Here is a 17,780-nt window from a genome sequence, read left to right as displayed (position 1 = left end):
AATGATCAATTACTGGAAAAAATAACAGACTCTAAATATCTTGAGAGCCCTGATTGGTGTGTTTCAGTTGGTTGGAACATTGTCCCACACACCTAAAGGTTGCAGGTTCAATGCCTGGTCAGGTCACATACCTAGGTTGCAGTTTTGATCCTTGGTTGAGATGTGTATAACAGGCAACCCATCGATGTACCTCTTTCACAGCGATGCCTCTCTCTCTCTCTCTCTCTCTCTCTCTCTCTCTCTCTCTCTCTCTTCCACCCTCTCTGGAATCAATAAAAAGTAATAATATAAATAAATATCTTGAGATTATTTTGGAGCATGTATACTACATGAAACTATTAGCAGTTAATTTTGAGCAACACAATGTACTCTTAAACTGAAAAGAAAGTGAAAAGGCAGACTTTATCAATTTCTGACACTATAAAAGGTGTAAAATACTTATATGTCTTCTAAAAACTTATGTGCTATAATTATTACTCATCATTGGTAAATCTAGATTGAACCTGGAGACATATTGAATTGGAAATGCAGTAACAAAACACTAGCATTATTGAACATTTGCAACTTGCTGGGACTTATCTTTATGTTTTAGACAAACTACTTCAATTGCTCTTTTCAAAATCCTTATGATGGGTTAATTCCATTCTACTTATGAGAAACTGGAACTTTAGAGATCTAATTATGTCATCCAGCTAGTAAATAATATATCCAAGATTTAAAACAAAAAACTTAGGTGCAGGTGCACTCATATTGTATTTGTCTTTCTCTGACTGACTTACGTATTTCACTTAGCATCGAATGCTCTCCAGGTCCTTCCACAGTATTGCAACAAATTAGATTTTCTTTTTTTTAATGGTGAGTAGTATTCCACCGTGTAAATGTAATAAAGCTTTTTTATCTAATCACCTACTGATGGGCACTTGGGCTGCTTCCAAATCTTGGCTATTGTAAATAACATTGCAATAAACATAGAGATGCATACATTCTTTTGAATCATGTTTTTGGGTTTCTATAGATACATTCTCAGAAGTGCAATAATTGGGTCATACACAGTTCCATTTTTAAGTTTTTGGAGTCACTCCATACTGCTTTCCACAGTGGCTGCACCAATCTGCATACCCCCAAGAGTGTTCCCTTTTTTCAGCATTCTTGCCAACATTTGTTTGTTGATTTATTGATGATAGCCATTCTGACAGATGTGAGGTGATTGTGGTTTTAATTTGCATTTCTCTAATGATTAGTGACATTGAGCATCTTCTCATATGTCTGTTGGCCATCTGCATGTCCTCTTTGGAGAAATGTTTAGTGAAAAAATTAAACAAATAACATAGAAGCAGGGGAAGGGAGATGGGGGCTGGGTGAAAAAAGTGAAGAGATTAAGCAAAAAATAAAATCATAGACACAGACTACAGTATGGTGATTAACAGAGGGAAAGGAGGGTGGGGTGAAGTAGAGAGTGTAAAGGGGGGATAAATGTTGACAGAAAGAGACTTGACTTGAGGGTGGTGGTGAATGCACAACACAATATTACAGATGATTTATTATAGAATTGTACTCTTAAAAGCTATACAATTTTATTAACCAACTAAAGTCCCGGTGCACGAAATTCGTGCATGAGGGTGTGTGTCCCTCAGCCCATCCTGTACTCTCTCCAATCTGGGAACCCTAGAGGGATGTCCAACTGCCCATTTAGGCCCAATCCCAGTAGAATCAGGCCTAAACGGGCAGTTGGACATCCCTCTCACAATCCAGGACTGCTGGCTCCCAACTGCTCACCTGCCTGCCTTCCTGATTGCCCCTAAACACTTCTGCCTGCCAGCCTGATCACCCCCTAACCACTCCCCTGCCAACCTGATTGATGCCTAACTGCTCCCCTGCCAGCCTGTTTGCCCCTAACTGCCCTCCCCTGCAGGCCTGGGTCCTCCCGAACTGCCCTTCCCTGCAGGCTCGATCGCCCCAACTTCCCTCCTCTGCTGGCCTGGTCACCCCTAACTGCCCTCCCCTGCAGGCTTGATCGCCCCCAACTGCCCTCTCTTGCAGGCCTGGTCCCTCCCAACTGCCCTCCCCTGCTGGCCATCTTGTGGAGGCCATCTTGTGTCCACTTGGGGGCAGCCATCTCTGACCACATGGAGGCACCCATCTTGTGTGTTGGAGTGATGGTCAATTTTCATATTACTCTTTTATTAGATAGGATGTCACTCCAATAAATTGAATTTAAAAAGTGAAGGAAAATAAAACCTAGATGTGTCTAACTCTAGAGTCTTTTTCTTCATCACTGACAGACAAGTCTCCACTGTGCTGTGTTTATTTTACAAACCCAAATCTATAAAGGACAGCAGTATCAATTATATCCACCAGGGCCCTCATATCCATAAAAACTGTCAATTATTTAAAAATAATTTTAAGACCTTTAGTTGGAGGATTCTCTCAAAGGCTCATGATGTGAATCATCTTAACTGAAAAGATTGACTTGCCTTGACTGTGCACACCTGGAAGGTAGAGTCTCTTTGAGAAGAGGTGACTGCAGATCATATATGGTGCTTCTGGGGAAGCATGGCATTCAGTGATTGGTGGCATTCAGGGGCAGAAGTGGGTTGAAAACTGGGTAAGATGGTTTTCGACTGGATGGCCTCAGAGGTGTGCTTAATAGAGTGCCTAGTCCCTGAGTAACTGCTTTTCAGGAAGCAATGATTTTCTTATTAGTCAGCTTGTAAGTTGTTGTCAATGAATGGAATCAATTTTAAGCTGGTTCTGATGTTGACTTATTGTTATGGCTACAAAACCCCACTTCTTCTGCGGAGTGTAGAACGTTTTATCTCAATTTCAGTTAAAATTGTAAACTATATTCCAGTCTAGTTAATATTTTTTTTAATAGACATCTTGGTTGCCAAAATCTTAAAGTCAGCTTCAGCTATATGCCATTATTAATACTTCATCTTTTTTTTTCTTACAATTTGAGTAATAAAATCATTCTGTTAAACCACTTGTAATATGTCACTATAAAATAGTAATATTTAATAGTAATATTTCAATAACACCTCGCTGATTAAAAAAAGTCTTTCTATGTATAAGCAAAGGAAGCTATTTCAGTAGCATTAAAATAAGTAAAATAACAAATAAAATAAATATAATGATATGTAAAATAATAAATAATAAAATAATTATTATTCAAGAAAGTCTTGCAGAAGTTTTAACTGGTCTCTTACTCTTCACTGGAATTATTTTGCTATCTTTTTTACCATATTTCATGCATATACATTTTAGCTTATCTCTAACAGTAGCATTGCCATGAAAACCGAGAGAATGAATATGAATATTCATATTCACACTTTTTAAAGTTTGAGGTGACTTTGTATTTAAATCTTGGCTCCAACTCTTCCTTTATGAGTGACCTTGCATTATTGCCTTGACTACCCAGTCCTCAATTTTCTGCTCCACCATATGTACAGAATCTCAGAATCTACCACAGGGGGGAAAATAAATAAAGTAATACTTAACAGAATTCTTAGTATTATACATGGTAAAAATAAATCCTTCTGTAAGTGCTAGTTGCTGACATTACTATTATACTTATTGTTATTTTATTACTACTATTCAGATTTTATACAAATTAAGTTATTGATAGATACAGGATTATTTAAATATAAACAAATTATCATGCATTTGTTAAGCAGATACTATATGTGTACATAGTACTAAATAAAATATAATTTTCAAATAATATTATGTTTTACTTGCCAGTAAGAAACTAATGCATATTGTATAAGATAGGCATTAAATTTTATATATTTTTAGATGGATAGCCACTTTGTTACACCTATGCCCAAATCATGTTTATTTGTTGACAATGATTTTATAGTTCTGCTGTCATGTAAATAAGGTTTCTTTTACTTGAATCTCCTTCTCCTCCTCCTCCTCTTCCTCCTTCCCCTCCTCCTCCTTCTCCTCCTCTTCCTCCTCCTTCTTCTTTTTCTTCTTCTTCTTCTTCTTCTTCTTCTTCTTCTTCTTCTTCTTCTTCTTCTCTCTCTCTCTCTCTCTCTCTCTCTCTCTCTCTCTCTCTCTCTCGTTTTTGTTAGTCTCAGATAGTATTAACTATTTAAAATAGAAAGTACATAGGAGAACATAACTAAATGCATTTCCCCCCTTAAGATCACTTATGAGATTCCAATTGGATCTGCATATATATAATCTTTTGGAGAGATGACATGTATATGGCAAATATATTTACATATGAAGAAGATATATGGCCTTTCCATGTATTCAGATAATATTTTATGACATTTGATGATTTTTAAATAGTTCTTTTCATCTAGTCTTTTGTCTCTCTAACTTTATTTTCAAATTTTAAAGTTTATATATTTTATTTATTTTAAAGTTTATATATTTATTTATATTATTGAATTACTTTTCCTTTAGTTTTCTAGGAATAATACTAACACTACTAATAAAGAAAAAGCCTATAGCCCTAGCTGGTTTGGCTCAGTGGATAGAATGTCAGTCTCTGGACTAAAGGATCCCAGGTTTGATTCTGGTCAAGGGCATGTACCTTGGTTGCAGGCTCCTCCCTGGCCTTGTCCCTGGTCTGGGTTGGTGCAGAGGCCACCAATTGATATGTTTCTCTCACATGGATATTTCTCTCTGTCTTTCCCTCGAACATCCCTCTCACAATCCAGGACCACTGGCTCCTAACTGCTCACCTGCCTGCCTGCCTGATCGCCGCTAACTGCCACCCTGCTGGCCTGGTCGCCCCCAACTACCCACCCCCCTGCCGGCCTTGTCACTCCTAACTGCCTCCCCTGCCTGCCTGGTCACCCACAACTGCCCCCCCGCCCCCCACCAGCCTGGTTGCCCCACGCAGCCTGCTGCTCGGTCATTTGGTCGGCCCTCACTAACACCCCTGCCGGCCTGGTTGGCCCACACAGCCCACTGGTCAGTCTTTTGGTCATTCCTCCCTAACCCCCCTGCCAGCCTGGTCGCCCCACGCAGCCTGTTCAGTCGTCGGTTCAGTTGTTTTGGTTGCAATGATCACTTAGGCTTTTATATATATAGATACCATTTTTCTTCTCCTATCAGATTTTTAATGACATCCTCTAAAGACAAGGAAATAAAGCAAATTGCTTCTCAAATGTTTTGTACTTTATTAGTATATATTCTATGATGATGTAATCTATTAATTACTTTTTACTCTCACAATGTTCTAAGGTGACCTACAATTAATTAAATAAATGTGGAGTAGTTGCTAGTATGTGGCAGTTCTTATGATTATGATATTTGCCACATTAATATTTTCTCTGATCTCATCATTTACACTTATTCCAGGAGTATTCTGAAGAAAATTTAATATCTTTTTCAACATAGCAATAAGCAACCCTCTTAAAATTAGGACTGCAGTCTCCAACTTTGCCTTTCCAGTGATGTATTTTACTATAAAACTAAATGTTATATCAACAAAACAGCAGTAATTTAATTCAATAAATACATTTGCATTTACTAGGCAATCAATACCTTTGGTTATAAGATATAAAATTTGGCAATAAATCAACTACCTCTAGAATAACACTATATGCTATTATGTTATTATTTTGTGGGTGTGAATATAACAGTAAGATGGCCATATAAAATGTTTATTTTCAAAATTTGCTATTAAAATACAAATATTGGCAAAAAGATCATAGGGTGGACATTTCATAAATAAACACCATATAACATTTAGAAATGTAATAGAGGAGCAAAGATTGCATGGGTCATTTCATAGAAGATCATTCACTTTATAGAAATCTGTTACCCATTGAGTTTACCCTCCCTCTCAAGTCTCTTGAAATTGCCACCATCTGTTTTTAAAAGAGCAATATACCTGTATAGCCTTTAGCTATTTTGCTTGTGACTCTAGCCATCTGATGAAAACATAAAATAACTTGACAGAAATACCAGCTCTTTCCAGAAACAGACCCCTCTCCAGAAACAGCCTTGTTTAAAAATTAAATTTATCGGGGGTGATATTGGTTAATCATATTATGTAAGTTTCAAGTGTTCAATTCTATAATAAATAATATGTATTGGCACTGTTTGCTCTTTAAACTCCCTACATGTGAAAGTAGTAAGCCTGTGTCCTTAGGATTTGGCTCGCCAACACCTTGTGGAGATGCCTTTGAATTAATGGGCGGCTGGGTGGAGGCAGAAGTCAGCATATATCTTTGGGTCTTAGTACTAAGTAAACCAAGATGTCTTGGTTCATGAGATATAAATTGGCCTAAAGACTTGGGAGTTGTGCCGAAACCGGTTTGGCTCAGTGGATAGAGCGTCGGCCTTCGGACCCAAGGGTCCCAGGTTCGATTCCGGTCAAGGGCATGTACCTTGGTTGCGGGCACATCCCCAGTAGGGGGTGTGCAAGAGGCAGCTGATCGATGATTCTCTCTCATCGATGTTTCTAACTCTCTATCCCTCTCTCTTCCTCTCTGTAAAAAATCAATAAAATACATTTAAAAAAATAATTAAAAAAAAAAGACTTGGGAGTTGTAATTCTGAAAAAAAATGTATGGTTTATTATAAGAGGAAGTAGGCACTGACAACAAAAAGAAAACATTAATTATTCTAATCTTATCTAAACTCCTTTTTAAATAAGAAAAACCATGGGTTTTAGTTTACAGTGTAAAATTTAATGTCGATTATGTTACTGTAAAATATTCAAATTAATTGTATAAATTATTTTATTAGAAATATATTTCTTCTTACAGAAATTTAGATAAACAAAAAACAATGTGTAAAGAAAGGTGTGGTGGGTTGAATTTTAAGTTGACCTCCCTATGGTCCTGCTTCTTGTGGAATTCTTTCCCCTCTGAATGTGGGTAGAATCTTTGAATGTGAGGCGATATAATACCCACAATTATCTCATACGCACTTTAAAAAAAAGATTTCTCCAGCTATAAACAAATGGGCAGGTCAGAGAGGTTAGAAGCATGAGAAGGATGTCACACTTGTGGCTGGCTTTGAACATGAAGAGGACTTGTGAGCAGCTTATAGGAGCCAAGAGCAACATCTGAGTGACAGCCAGCATGAAAACAAGGGCTTCAGTCTCACAGGTGTAAAGGATTGGAGTCATCCAAGTAAATACTCCTTCTCCTGTCCACCCAATGAGGTTTCAGGATTGTCAGATTCTAAGTGGAGAATTTACCTTGGGCTGCCCAACATTTGTTTAAAACAGTTCCCTAGCATTTTGACATTAACATTAACAGTTTATCTAACCATTTCCCTGTTATTGAGTAAATTGTTTAGGGTGTAATGAGATTTTAGTTAATGGTGTAAACTCCTTAAATTTGTATTTTAATGCCATTACAATCTTGCTGTGTAACTTTGGGAAAGTCACTTAATATTTTTGTGCTTCAGTTTCCACAAATATAAAATGTATCTAACAATTGTACTTATTTCATGGGGTTACTGTGTGGATTAAATGAGATTACTAGTATATATATATATAACTATAACTATGATAGATAGATGATACATAGATGATAGGTAGATGATGATGATGATAGATAGATAGATAGATAGATAGATAGATAAAAAGAATACTTCGAAAACGCATGACAAAAGGAAAGTTTCTCAATCATGTTAGCTATTTGTATTGTAATCCACATTTTTTGTTTTTACAACCGTTATGAAAAATGCCTAGATTAAAATTGTAATGGCAAATAATTAAATCACTGAATCAAATCATTGTACATAGTAAGAACAAAATCATTTTCTGTAGCAAAATTGCTTGCAAATTGTAACCTACATAGAAACTTGACAATAGTGAAAATCTTCTCTTTTTAAAGGGAGAGAACAATTTGCAGAAATGACAAGTGGCTGATTTGCCCTACTCTCTTTAAATTTAGATAATTTTAAGATCATGATTTACACAAATTGAGACCTATTTAGAATTCTTTATTTTCATGGCTCAAATAACTTCTCATTTGCCTATTCTGAACTATTTTAAATTACTACTACAAACCATTAGAAGAAAAGAGAAATATATCTCTGAAAATGTCAGAAATGGTGGCATATATACAACTATAAAATAATGAATCAATAGAGTGCCAAATATAATTACAAATAAAAATGAGGAATAAGAATGAGCTCTCACTATCCAGCATACCCACAGAGGCCAGAACACTGGTTCTCAAACCCGGGATTTTGTTAAAAGTCTGATTCTGATTCAGTAGTTCTGGGATGAGACCCAAGTTACTGCGTTTGTAAAAAAGCCCCAATAATACACATGCTGGTACCCTACAGACCACACTTCGAAGACAAAGAAGTAGATCATCATTACCAACCACCAGAACTGTAGGTTCACATGGATGGAGGACTTTAATTGAAGTTGGTTTTGCTAAGTATTGTCCAAGTTTCTTAGAAATAGTGGACAACATTCAAAGTATATGCTTATAAGTATAATTTATAGTAACTTTCAAAGCACTATTGTTTTTAAAGTCAGCTTTAACTGTAGAGTAACATAGTTTCCAAGATCAACATGAAAGAAACCCTTATTTATCAGAATTCACCATGTATCTAGCTGGTGAATTAGAGATTGCATGTGGAGTATAGGCCAGGTTACCTGAAAAATGGCTTCACTACAAATAAACTGCTTAATACATTCAATACTCCTAGGACACTCAAAAAACAATCTTGACTCAGATCCCATCGGTTATTCTTGGGCCACAGCCAATTATACGGAGGAACCGGCTCTTGAGGCATATTGGCACTGGCGTCACTTTTAAACCTATTTTATTTACAGCATAAATTGAAATTACGGGGCAGTAATAAGCTTTATCTTTTTAATTTCCTTCTCTTAAGTTCCCGTCATCATTGTGCTCTTTAAAAGCTTTTCCTTTTCTTTGATTAATTAAGCAAATTTATACACCCATTTACCAGGCATTTCCCCCAAGTGTTACTGGAAAAACTAAGCATACATTTTGATCTCCACGTAAAGAAGGCTTGAATTATAAAGGATCCACTTAAATGATACATAAAATTTCCCCTTCACAATTAATATGCACACAAAGAAAACCACAGCTAGCAGGTTAGCACTGGATTAAAGTGCTTTCGCCGGATCCATCATTTTCTCAGCACCAAGCTCTCTGACTGACTGTGCTCTTACATAATTAAAGAAAGCTCCTATTAGGTTTAATTCCATCACATGAACTTAGCATTTCACCATGTCTGTAGTCTGATGACAACTTGTATAAGGAAATGGAAAGTAAGGTAGATTCAGTTTGCTACAGTTTAACTTTATGAACAAAAGGAAATCACATCGGTTGCTTCTTGTGATTAGAATGTACATCCTTTCACCTTAAATGGTCCCAGTTCAAGTGGGGAAGCTATCTAAGACGAATGGTTCAATGTTGTTTGGCAATCAACAGGGGTCGATTTATTTTTTTAATCAATAAAGCAATGAGATAACACTTAAAAGTACACTCGTCACTCTTAATAAAAGAGAAAGTAATCCAAAAGTTTGGGGGATAAAAAGTTAAGATATTAACATACTGACCAGAAAAGCAGATATAAGTCAAAAATTCAGGCAGATTCAGGTTTCCCCTTTTCTGGGGACAACTTTAAATCCATAGGGTCCCTCGCTGCTCTACAAGGTGACAACACTAAAATGGCAGAAGAAACCAGTGACTTGGGTCTCTCTTCAGTATGTGGTTTTGTTGGAAAGAATTGAACTGAAGCATAGATTTTAAGTGTCATTTGCTCTGCTCTCATAGATAACATGAACACAAAGCCATGAATATTAGGAGGGGACCCTAGTTGAACGTGGGTTGGGGAACGGAGAAGCAAGCCGGGCATGAACAGATGGCCTCGGAAGGCACTGAGATGTGCGTTCCAAGTGCCTGACATGCACACAATCTTCATAAAAATAAGGTTGCCTCTTCCAAACATGCAGCATTAGGTAATCTGTATATTTATAAGATAAAGCAGCAAAAAAGATCTGGAAAGAAGTAATTTAGACAAACTGACCTGGCAACCCTGGCCTACCACAGTGCTCCTTCTACCAAAGTGTCTGCTTGATGCCCCCACAAATTGCTATCACCACGCCCACATTGCCCTAGTGGTCGGCAAACTCATTAGTCAACAGAGCCAAATATCAACAGTACAACGATTGAAATTTCTTTTGAGAGCCAAATTTTTTAAACTTAAACTTCTTCTAACACCACTTCTTCAAAATAGACTCTCCCAGGCTGTGGTATTTTGTGGAAGAGCCACACTCAAGGGGCCAAAGAGCCGCATGTGGCTCGCGAGCCGCAGTTTGCCGACCATGGCCCTAGGATTTCCATTCACACAGGTGCCCTCTCTGATTGTTCCTTAACAAAAGATTCAAATGAAAAGTTAAATGTCCTGTTTTCAAAGTGAAGATACACTTTGGAGAGAATGAGTCATTGGTCTTGTACTTACTGGACACATTTTGTTTATTCAAGTGCCCACCCTCTAAACATCAGGATGGGTCATATTTATTAAGCAAGAGTTTAGCTCATCAGGCAGTAGACATGGTATTAGAAAATCAAGCACTCTGGAATGGGACAAGTATTAGAGACTTATATAGATTTGGGGAATGCAAGGCAAGGGGATTTTTAAAAAATATTTCCTATTTCAAAAATTTGCCTATAACTTATCTTACAACAGGGAGGAGAGTACACCCCTTCTCCCACCTTCCTTTCCTTTCTCCCCCCTCTCAGCCCTCCCCTCTCTCTACTTCCATCCTTCCCTTAATGTCTTCTTCCTCCTCTCCCTTTCATCCTCCCTCTTCTTTAGTCCCTCTTCCCCCGCTCCATCTCTCTTCTCCATTCTTCAACCTCTCCTCCTCCTTCTGTGCCCATCCCCTCCTCACTTAGACTAACCCCACAGAAGTACAGTTCTAGTTACTTATAGGTTCCATAGACTTCAGCAGCATGTGCTAAAAATCTAACTAGTTTGTATGCTGTTTCCATGGCAAATGTTTCTAAATGCAAACAACCGACCCAGGTGTGCCACTGGGGAGAACGGTGATGCTTGCCAAAGCACAGAAGCACCGCCACTATTACACCAAGCACTCCTTACACTAGTATGCTTAGCCCAAGGGCATGTCTGGGTTTTGATGGAGTCTGAAGCTTATGGATTATTTGATGCTCCCCCTTAAAGGAAAAGAATGCAAATACATAATTGGGTACAAGGTGTATGTATATTTAAGTGGGTAAAAAATCACAACAATCTTTTGGAGGCTTGCAGATACAGGTCCTTTTTTTCTTCCAAGTCTTTTCAGGAAATTGATCAGAAATTTTTCCACGAGATTACAACTTGTTTTTTCTTCCCCACATAGAACACTCCACGATAAGCACACGCCTCAGAGTCAGGGAAGTGAGGGGCCCTGAAGCTTAAGTTTCTTTCCTTTTATGCTAACTCCACCTCTGCTCATCTCACCCATATCCTTTCAGAGTAAACTCATTTTATGCGCTTTTAATAAAATAAAATAATGAACAAGTTAAAATGCATATGCCTTTTGGAGTATTTATTCTAAAGAATGTCAGACCTTACATAATATCATTACTGTTAATGGCTATACATACTTTTTAGAAAAAACATGTCCATATTTTGTATGCAGTAATAAAAATACTTAAAGATTTAATACCATTTACCATAATATTTTAATTATTTTTAAGTATTTAAATAATTGACCATTCTACATTCACTAGATTGCTTGCAATATTTATCTATTCTAGTTGTAATTATCCTTATACAGTGAATAAGATAGATGTGATGTGATGTCTATCAGTAATTAAACATACATCCTATCCAGTTGTGTTCCTTGATCCTTGATATTTTTTAATGTTGTTTGAAAATTTTTGGGAATCACAAATCTGTATATTTTCTTTAAAATCTTTCCAACAACTCAAAAACATTAGTATTTTGAAAAATGAAGCCTCTAATATAATGTATCACATGTACTATTTTAGTAGCAAGTTTTTCACACTTCATCATTGAACCAAGAATTCTGTCATCTTGTGAAAAAATAGCAAAAATTGCCTACACTGGTGAGATTTGTAAATTGGAACCAAGTGTGAAGGTAACATGATGAGAAAAGCACATTAACCAACTCAGAGTTCAATACAAGATCGACACTTCAGCCTAGATGCATGTGAGAGGTTGCTAATACAAACTGAAAATTCAAAATTTAAGACAATGAGCTTTCAATTATTCAGTTACATCCTTGAAAATAATTTCTGAAAACGAGAAGCATAAGGTACCTTGCATTTAAATTTAAGATGATTTTTTCAGACATTTCAGAATAGAATTTACATTAATCCTAAACCAGATTCATCAAGCAACTCTAGAAGCCTGGTATTTAAAATATATATATATATATATATATATATATATATATATATATATATATATATGTGTGTGTGTGTGTGTGTGTGTGTGTGTGTGTGTGTGTGTTTATTGATTTCAGAGAGAGGAAGGGAGAGGGAGATAGAAGCATCAATGATGAGAGAGAAACATATATGACTCCCTCCTTCACACCCCCTAGTGGGGATCAAACCCGCAACCTCGGCAAGCTCCCTGACCAGAATGGAACTGGGGACCTCCTGGTGCATGGGTCAATGCTCAACCACTGAGCCACACTGGTGGGCTGGAAGCCTGGCATTTTTATGCCTCTCCCTACATAAAGCATTGGAGTTAAGGTGAAGCACAGGCAGCTTGGTTAACAGCTGGAAGAGTAAGAGAAATTACAGTAGAACATGGCCTAGGCTTTCAGTACATGCCACCCAATTCATGCCTTCATCACTGAGAACTCACAGAGCTATCAACTACCGACAAGCTTTCCCCACTTATCTTATGTCCACACTACATGTCATGCCTCCCAACACAGGCTCCTCACTCATCTAGCACTTTTTTCTTTTCATGAAAGATTATCTTTGCCACCTCCAAGCCTTGTTCCACCAATTATCTTTTTGTATCTCTAATAATAATAGAATTAGTTATAATTTGTTATCATTTCCTGTAGATTACACATTGTGCTAAAAGCTTTACATTTATTATCTGATTTAATGTCTCCAATACCTACGTGGTTTCACCCTATTTTTTTAGATGTGGAAGGTTATTGGCCTTGCTCTACATTTGTGCCGGTGTGTAGATTTCCTCCTCTCCATTCAAAGGTACATTCAAGTGCCTTTTCTCTTTTATTTGTTTCCAAAAGTTATCTACTCCCCTTTCTTACTTCGCCATAAAATAATGTGCCTTCAATTCTACCTCTTCCTCAGGCTAGCTATTTATTTTCCTTCATTGAAGAAAAATATTTTGGGGGAATAGCCACCCATATATATTTTCTCTCACCAGTTCTTAAAACTCTGGCTCACTTTGACCCCCTGCCTCTGGTTCGGGGCCTGCTCACACGTGACACTGCCCTGTAAGAGAGCACTGCTGCCCAGGCAATTGGTCTTTGTTTAGTCCCCAAACCATTTGACTTTCATATGGCAAATCATAGCTCAACCTTAACATAGCAATAAATGTAGACTCTCCAAGTACATATCTCATGCTGACCTGTATTTCTCCACTGCCTGTCATTAGCTACCTGTTGCTGTGTAACAAACGTGCTTGTCTAAAAGATGACTAAAGCAGGCCCTTGCCTTAGGGTCTCGTGATGCCGTAGTCAAGGTGTTGCCAGGGCCTCCTGTCTGATGAGTGTCAGCTGGGTGAGGAAACATTGAAGCTCACTGGGGTTATTGGCAGAATCCAGTTCCTTTACGCTGTAGAAAGAAGGGCTGGAGTTCCTAGTTAATATACCTTGTACCTTTGGCTAATCAGTACTTGATAAGAAAGCTAACCTAAATTAGTAATAACATTATTGAGATAGTACTTACTGAGCATTTTGTATGTGCCAAGTACAGCTTTAAATTTTTTCATGCTAAATCATTTAGTCATCACAGGAATTTTGTAAGTGTCCTTATTGCCTCTGTGTTTATGAAAAAACTGACACAGGAATAAGTTGAGTGAGTGGCCCAAGTTCCTATAGCTAATGGGTAATAGGACCAGAATTCAAGAATCAGCCCTTGAGTTAAAAATCCACAATTATAACCATAATCCCATCATGAATTTCTTATATAAATAGTTTCTTCTTTTAAATTTGAAAAAGTGAAAAGAGTGTTCATTAGATAGTTAGCAGTACTTACCTTTACAATGAAACTAGAATTCATTAAGCATTTTATTTTTTTCTTTTATAATGCTACTAAACTTGTCATCAATAAAATCATGCCAGTCATTAATGCTGATAAATGCTGCCTCTGTCCCTTGCACGTTTGAATGTACCAATCTTAAGGAAGATGGTTCAGTTATGGATCGACCTATGTTTATCACAGAAGAAAGGAGGAGCAATGAAGGGAAACTGTGAGAGGAGTCAGCCCGAACACAGCCTGGTACTGTTGTCATGAATATTCGGTTTGTGCCGTGGAGACTGCTGTGCCTCCTTGGCTTTCCCACTAAGAACATCACTAAAGTTAGGGGGCTGGCTGTAGTCAGGTGATGCTCCATAAGTTCTTCCTAACTTCATGTCCGCCTTTGGTCACATTCCCCATAGACAATGATGCCTGGATGATGGAAATAGCTTCTTTTGAGGCAAGAGTGAGATATGGGTTATTGATATCACTACATTTAACATTGAAGGTAGGGAAAAGGGTTTTTCAATAAGTAGACAAATGATGCATGAATATTGTATATACTACCTTAAATTGTCAACATTGAGTGACTATGTTCAGACTCTAGAGCAGTTAGCAGTGCAATGCACATAACTTGATAAGCTTCAGTTTCCTCATTTATAAAGAGGAAGTAATGAGTACTTACTTCATATTAAATTTTGGCTTATTAAAATTACTTAAGTTAATAAAAAAAACTGCACAGTTCAGATTATGTCAACCTGGCAGAGAATAAGAGCTTAATACATACTATTTATTAACATAAGTCTTTATAGTATTGTTATGAGAATTAATTAATATTTTGTATATATAGTACTTAGCTTGATAAATGATTATTATTATAACAATATTATTTATTATTAGAGTATTATAGCAAATTTTTATTAAGTGCTTGCTTTATGACCAAGTTATATATAATCCTTGCAAAGAGGTACTTCCTAGTAATATTTTAGAAAAGAAAGATTCTCTGTGGGTTACTATTATATTACTAGAAAGTTTGGCATCATTTATTTAAGATTGAGAAGCAAACTGAACGTTCATTGTTGAATTTCTACATGAAAATAGGGCAAAAGAGGGACATTCCCAATTGGATAAGAAGCAGTTTCAAATCTACTCAAATAAAATCATGCTAAAATATGTAGAACATATATTCAAACAAAATGTGAAATCACATAGTGCTTATAATAGTGAAACATTGACAGTTTCAAGCATCAACTCTGTAATCCAAGTTCTTTAGGTCCTAGATATTATTTGGCACAAATAGGTAGGGCTTTTGTGAGCCAGGCTAAATATCATTGGGAATACTTTATGATCCCAGTTAATAACAGGCTGGATGAAAGAGAATATCCATCACCAATGACATTGCTCATTTTACTAGTTAATGCTTCAATATGTTTCATGTTAGAAAATAAAGAAAATAATTTCATTTGGAAAATTTTAATTATTATCTAGCAGGTATTGCTACCTAAAAACAATGGCCGATCTTAGTGACATCTCTTGATATGTCCAACTAGACAAGATGGATTAAAAGGCAAGGACACAGCCAAATACCGAGCAAGTTGATTGGTGTTGTTCTCATTATTATTTAGTTTGGGAAATCAATGATTCGTTTCTTCTTGTATGACCAGTAATGAAACATGGCCAAATCCTCCAGCTTAGTCTCAGACATTACAGTTCTCACTCACACAAGGCAAGTTTCACTAACAGCATTAAAGGTGATTGAGTGATTTTAGAGGTAGGTAGAAAGGAGGATTAATAGAAGTAAGGGCATGGGTAAACCGAATTGGGCCCTCTTTAAGTGTGTCAGAGCTGACTAAATATCACTCTGATAAACACAGTTGGTTCCATAAATCTTCATTATAGTTAAAGCATTTTATCACAGCTTATTAGACTGTGATAAAATGTATAGTTCAGTAGATGTCCTCATATATTCTGGAAATTACCAGCACCATTTATATGGAACCTGTACTACTAGTTTTAATTAACTGAAATCATCTGCTTGGAATTATGTTCTCAATTTATCTCACATTTCAATCTCCATAAATTCTTTCTCAGTGCTTTACTCTGTAGAATGCAAATGGGTCCTGTGCCAATCCCCAGGAATGTCTAATGGCATCGGGCAATGGATGTTGTAGAGCATTTACAGAATGGGGAGTGCTGAACTAAACTAGCTTTGTTATGTTTATTTCACCTGAAAAACAAACACAATTTTATTTACACTGAATATACCACCTCTTGTTACCAGAATATTACAGTTGACTTGACCAAAGGAGATAATATAACTTTCAAATAGAATATAAAATGACAATTGTTTAATATTTTATAAAGTTGTGGGTAAAACTGATACTATTCTGTTTAAAATAGTGAATGCTTTTCTACAGTATGGTATCTGATGCATTTAAGTATATAAAACATAGTACTATAATGTATATATTTTTGCCAAATCAATATTTTTATGCTTTGTCTTCTTATTACTTCTTTTACAAAATTTAAAATGAAATATTGATAAATTTCAACATTTATTATGTCACTATTTAAGAAATATTAACTATGTTAATAATTATAATCTGCACATATAATTGTATTATAAGTTAATGCATAGTTTTGTAAATAATGCCTCAAAAAATAGAGGAGTGCATAGTTTCTTTTGAATTAGTGTTTTGGGTTTCTTCAGATATGTACTCAGAAGTGGAATCACTGAATCATAGGTGGTTTCATTTTTAATTATTTGAGGAAACTCCATACTGTTCTCCACAGTGGCTGCACCAGTCCCTTTTCTCTATATCCTTGCCAACACTTTATTTGTTGATCTATTGATAATGCCATTCTGATAGATGTCATTTCACTTATATGTGGAATCTAAAGTACAAAATAAATGAACAAACAAAATAGAAACAGACTCATAGGTACAGAGAATAGACTGATGGTTGCCATGGAAGAGAGGGGTTAGGGCTGGGTGAAAAGGATAAGGGATTAACAAGTACAAATCAGTAGTTGCAAAATAGTCATGGGATATAAAGTACAGCATGGGGAATATAGTCAATAATATTGTAATAGCTATGTATGGTAGCAGGTGGGTACTTGAAACATCTGGGGGAACACTTTGCAATGTACATATGATTATCTAAACACTATGCTGTACACCCAAAACTAAAACAAAATAATAAGTGTAAACTGTAATTGAAATATAATATTTAAATTTTAAAAATGTGTAGTATCTAGCATTCGGAGAAGTGAACTGGGGTAGGGTAAGCCAGGATACTAGAAGTGTTAAAAAAGAACACTTTTAAAGCCCTGGCAGGGTAGCTCTTTGATTTTTATAGACAGATTGAGAAAGCATAAGTTTGATAGACTTTTATCTGACTTGTCTCTGCATAAATATTATGTTTCCTTTGTGACTATCACCATTCCAAGAATAGTTATCTGCAAACAGTAGGTGCTTAATAAATGTTGCCAGTTAACTATGTAATTAAATCAGTAGTACATGTTCCTATTTATTGTGCTTCTTGGCAAACAGACTAAAATAATACAATGAACTAATTTGCAGCACATGGGTGAGCACAGAGAGTGTTTAATTCAGTC

Source organism: Cnephaeus nilssonii, assembly GCF_951640355.1.
Source record: "Cnephaeus nilssonii genome assembly, chromosome: 1".
NCBI lineage: Eukaryota > Metazoa > Chordata > Mammalia > Chiroptera > Vespertilionidae > Cnephaeus > Cnephaeus nilssonii.
Note: the sequence above shows the minus strand (reverse complement) of the source record.